We start from the raw sequence: 6,006 nt of genomic DNA, 5'->3' as shown, positions 1-6,006 counted from the left end.
TCCGACCAACAAGATACATGCGGATCATGTATGTTCACCGCTTGGTACCGGAATAAGGGTATAGACCTGCAGATGAAGCATGACCGTATAGAAAGTTACTTGACGGGTAACGAAATGCTTACGAGCCGGAAAAGTTGTCGCATGGGTTTGGCGTCACCGTTGAGCGTGCTCGTATAGCTACTTTTTATCAGTCAGTAAATCATTAAAAAAAAACACCATTATTTTCCCGCTACACAGAATTAACAAAATAAAACCCATCAATCGATTCCCAATATTTTAGTTATTTTATTTTTGTTTTGTCGTTTCCTAAAAAATAAAGTTTTTTTTGTGTAACTTAATGACGCGACGTAACAACGTTATCCCCCCACCCACACTGAAATAATGGTAAACTCGCATAATTTGCTAAATTTACTTATTTTTCTTGGTCTATTTTTATTTTATTTTATTTTATTATATTGAGGAACGTCCATTACAAAAGAACACAATCAGGTATTAAAACTATAAGAATAGTTGAACAAAGTGTAGCGATGAGAAAGGAACAACAAGTTAAAGTGAAATACAATGAAAACCAAGTACATTTTTTATAAATATATAAGATACAAAAATTAAATAAGTAAATTATAAGGGGTGTTTATTTTATTAATTCTGTGTAGCGGGAAAGTAATGTTTTTCTATACTTTCTGACATTATGAAACATTTGACTTCTCAAAGAGAGGGAAGCAGCAGCAGCAGGAGACACAGCACCTTGCAAGTAATGTGTTTTCTATACTTTCTGACATTATGAAACATTTGACTTCTCAAAGAGAGGGAAGCAGCAGCAGCAGGAGACACAACACCTTGCAAGTAATGTGTTTTCTATACTTTCTGACATTATGAAACATTTGACTTCTCAAAGAGAGGGAAGCAGCAGCAGCAGCAGGAGACACAGCACCTTGCAAGTAATGCGTTTTCTATACTTTCTGACATTATGAAACATTTGACTTCTCAAAGAAAGGGAAGCAGCAGCAGCAGGAGACACAGCACCTTGCAAGTAATGTGTTTTCTATACTTTCTGACATTATGAAACATTTGACTTCTCAAAGAAAGGGAAGCAGCAGCAGCAGGAGACACAGCACCTTGCAAGTAATGTGTTTTCTATACTTTCTGACATTATGAAACATTTGACTTCTCAAAGAAAGGGAAGCAGCAGCAGCAGGAGACACAGCACCTTGCAAGTAATGTGTTTTCTATACTTTCTGACATTATGAAACATTTGACTTCTCAAAGAGAGGGAAGCAGCAGCAGCAGGAGACACAGCACCTTGCAAGTAATGTGTTTTCTATACTTTCTGACATTATGAAACATTTGACTTCTCAAAGAGAGGGAAGCAGCAGCAGCAGGAGACACAGCACCTTGAAAGTAATGTGTTTTCTATACTTTCTGACATTATGAAACATTTGACTTCTCAAAGAAAGGGAAGCAGCAGCAGCAGGAGACACAGCACCTTGCAAGTAATGTGTTTTCTATACTTTCTGACATTATGAAACATTTGACTTCTCAAAGAGAGGGAAGCAGCAGCAGCAGGAGACACAGCACCTTGCAAGTAATGTGTTTTCTATACTTTCTGACATTATGAAACATTTGACTTCTCAAAGAAAGGGAAGCAGCAGCAGCAGGAGACACAGCACCTTGCAAGTAATGTGTTTTCTATACTTTCTGACATTATGAAACATTTGACTTCTCAAAGAAAGGGAAGCAGCAGCAGCAGGAGACACAGCACCTTGCAAGTAATGTGTTTTCTATACTTACTGACATTATGAAACATTTGACTTCTCAAAGAGAGGGAAGCAGCAGCAGCAGGAGACACAGCACCTTGCAAGTAATGTGTTTTCTATACTTTCTGACATTATGAAACATTTGACTTCTCAAAGAGAGGGAAGCAGCAGCAGCAGGAGACACAGCACATTGCAAGTAATGTGTTTTCTATACTTTCTGACATTATGAAACATTTGACTTCTCAAAGAAAGGGAAGCAGCAGCAGCAGGAGACACAGCACATTGCAAGTAATGTGTTTTCTATACTTTCTGACATTATGAAACATTTGACTTCTCAAAGAGAGGGAAGCAGCAGCAGCAGCAGGAGACACAGCACCTTGCAAGCTCTCTGATCGTCGCGTGGGGGGACTGCTCAGTGACGTCACACGCGGTGCGACTTTGATTTGTTCGTCAGACGTCTCAACGTCTCGGCACATTGCAGCATGAACAGAGATTCAACAGCTTTGCGTCCGATTTTAAAACTTGACACTAGGACAGAGGACTACAGCTTCAGTTGAAGACTGAAGACTGGCATGTTTCCATTCTGTTGACTGTAAAAGCCCAGATTTGTACCCCTCTTCCGGCCAGAACCCCCCACTCCGGAAGTAGCTAATGCATCCTGGCGGCTTCAAACAGACTGTGGCACCATCTAGAGGAAGGCACATCTTACTATGATCTAGTCCAGGGTCGATAGTCGTTTTTGGAGCTACATCTCGTCTTTCACAAATGTAATAAAGGTTTCACAAATCTGAGATAGGCTTTGAAATGCAATAAAGGCGTCTTATTATAATCGAGTCCAGTTTTGAGTACTGTATGTACCGTCGTTTTTGATCTATGCCTGGTCTTAGGTGGTCTGTTGTGGGGGGGGGGGAAACAGTAAAAAATAATTCAGAGGATTTTGAACGCACCATGAAATCAGACGTATAAGGTGGTGGGTTTTGATGGTCAGTGTTCGTGCAGGAGCGAAATAAGATGAAGAGTTGAGGATGAAAAATGAATTAAGTAATGGTTCAACGTTTTAAGAACGTGCATCAGGGGTATGCTCTTGAACTTGAACTTGAACTTGTTCTAGAAGAGAGAGCCCCGATCTCTGGTGCTGGTTATATGGTCTCTGGTGACCTCTACTGGCAGACATCAAAATAGGTGCAGTTGTGCAGTTACCATAAATAAGATAAAGATAAAGATAAGTTAAAGGTACTTTATTAATCCCCAAAGGGAAATTCCAGTGTTGCAGCAGCAATGACATACATGACAAAACACACATAATTTACAAAAACACCCGTTGTTTTTGAACATATAAAATAACTAAATAAATAAAAAATAGATAGATTCGGACATGCGTGTGCACCCGCACACTGGTAAGCACTGGTAATGGGACTAAATAGCATTACCGTATATGGTTACATGGTGAGTATAAAGAAATGGGGGTAAGAGTGATGACCCATCACTATTAGAAAAGAATTGCATCATTTTACATCATTCCCCCCTTGGAGATGGGAAATATTCACAAAAGAAAGAGAATAGGATAAAGCACATCACAACGGAAAACAAACCAGCAACCAACAAACAATCTCAAAACACAACAAACGAAAGTAAGAAATTCTTAACCTAAGTGTATTACCTAACCACATAATTATTATGAAAACAAAATACTAGTAAATTCATAAACATTGTGGGGATAAGTGATGTAATAAAATAAATTATTGTCACACAAAAAATTTAATCAAAAGATGACCATATAACAAGCTGGGGAGTGGCTGGGCCAGAAGGGGATCGGGCTGGAGGGGCGTGAGGTCCAAGGGCCATCCGGTAGAATGTTGAATTTTTCACCACCTCCACATCTAACTCGCGGAGCTCCATGCTTATAGTGGTCTTGCCTCGCTGGGGACCCTGAACTGTAGCCGGCAGCCGGTCGTTGATCTCCATTTCCAGCTCAGTCAGGAGTGAGGGCGTATCTTAGGAGGGCAAAGAGGAAGATTCAGGTTGCGCCAATAATGCCATTTGTTGCCCCCCCACAGCCTTCATAATGAAACCTCAAGCCAGCATAGCCACACAACACCCGATGAGCAATGGGACAACTAGGACAATGCAAAGAATGATTAAGAATTTAGTGATGATGCCACCCCATTGTCTTGCCATTGTCCTTAAGTTCTCTGCGCAGCGTTTTAGGTTTAGACAGGGTAACGGGGAACTTTCTGTCAGAGGTGGTATTATTGGGGGGTATTATTGGGGATAAATGTACAGCATTCTTCACCGAAAAGCACAGACGCCACCAGATTCGGCCAGGATCATATCAATGGCCATATGGTTTTGCCAGGCAACTCGGGCGGTGGCATCTATCTGGTCGCCGAGAGCCTCAAACAGGTCATCCGTGTAGTTGGCGAACCTTTGCTGATTAAAATAAATGTAATTGATCCAATGAACATCTTTGTTTATTGTGCACCAGGGACAGATTATGGATGCATATCCATTAGAAATTTAGGTAGTACACAGCTAACAGCTGGCATGGTTCTTTGTCGCCTATGGTCTGTTTAATATTGAACATCTGTTTAGCATACCAGCTGTTCCTTAGCAGTCCCTGGGCACTAATCTGATTACCTGCTTTGTCATCTATTGATCGCTTAGTGATTTCGTGCCCTTTTACATGGGTGCTTTCGTTGCCTATTTTAGTGGTAATTTCGGGTGGGTTATCTTCTACCGGTTGAGTATGATGCCACAGTATCGGGAGTACTATTAATAATGTTGTGACTAGTATTAATCCTAGGGTACTTCTGATTCCGTAGAATCGTTGAAATGGGTGCCATGTGCTTTGCTGGCTCATGGTTTCTGCTGGTTGTAATCACTGGATGCAAGTACCTGGCTTTTGGCAGTGTTGTTGGCTTCCTCGGTGGATGCAGTGCTGATGGAGTTGGTGTCGTTTTTACGCAAGTTGGCAGAGATATCGCTGAGCGGGCAAGATGGTTCTGGTGCCGGTGTGCAGTGGGTCACATGGAACAGACGTCTTCATCTCAAACTTTTATCGCAGGAAAACCCAGTCTCCAACTTGTAGCTGGGCTTGCTGCAGGGGTGGCTCATCGCCTGGGATTGTCGTCTGACTGGCCTGCTTGAAGATAGCTAGGTGCAAAACAGTCAGTTGGTTCAGTTGGTTCAGTTGGTTCAGTTGGTTCAGTTGGGTTCAGCTGGTTTCAGTTGGGTCAGTTGTGTTCAGTTGGTTCAGTCGGGTTCAGTCGGGTTCATTGTGGCTAAGGGTGAGTTTGTTGTGGTTATGTGTGGGTATCGGTTAATAATTTGTGCTATTGTCTATGTTAAGTGTGTGTAGCTTGGACAGGGTGTAACTCAATGCTTAACCATAATCTTGCTGTGTGGTGGCTGAGCTGTAGATGCTGGGCAGGGTTAGTCACACACACAGTTCACACGTCACCAGCAAAGCGTATAAGCACACACACCAATGTACTTCCTTTTTCCTTCTCACTTCTTCGCCACACAGCTCTGTACACTTCCTATCAATTGCTACACGTCCCAGAGTGGGGATGCTGTCTCAGCACACTTTTCAAAAGCCTTTTCACCATTTAAATCGTACAACAAACCTTCGTACTCTCACAGATTATGTTAACATACAAAACACAGTAATAAAATTTACTTTTCACTTTAATGTATCACACAACACTTAAAATCAGCAATTCTTAAAACCACAGCACTAAATAGCACTCAGATCAGGGCACTGGAGGGAGCCCGTAGGACATACGTCAACCCTCTCAGTCACCAAGACCCGTTATTAGGTGGAGAGCCGGCAGGACATGTAGGACATCCAAGTCGTTTCCGCAACTTCATCTTTTACAAAGCCGTAACAATTAACCAAGACGCTGGAGGAAGCGCATAGTACGTACAGCAAACACTCCACCCATCAAGATAAGTCCTTAGGTAAAGAGCCGACGGGACAAGTAGGACATACAGTACATGTCAACACCTCTCACAACATCTGCACAGTCAGTCTGCAACAGATCATAGAATTTCACCGCCTCCCTTAAGACATATGATCCAGTGAGGACTTTGCGACACTGTTCGGCTGATCCGCTGTAATATTCTCACAATTCCATGTCTCTCTTTATTTAAAAAATATGCTTTATCTCTTTTATTTCACATGTCTCTATTTCTTCTCAATTGGGGAAATCTCTCTCTTTTTACACACAATTTTAGCAATAAACCAAGACGC

The sequence above is a fragment of the Zeus faber genome (genome assembly GCF_960531495.2).
Source record: "Zeus faber genome assembly, chromosome: 7".
Classification (NCBI taxonomy): domain Eukaryota; kingdom Metazoa; phylum Chordata; class Actinopteri; order Zeiformes; family Zeidae; genus Zeus; species Zeus faber.
This window is presented reverse-complemented; position numbering follows the sequence as displayed.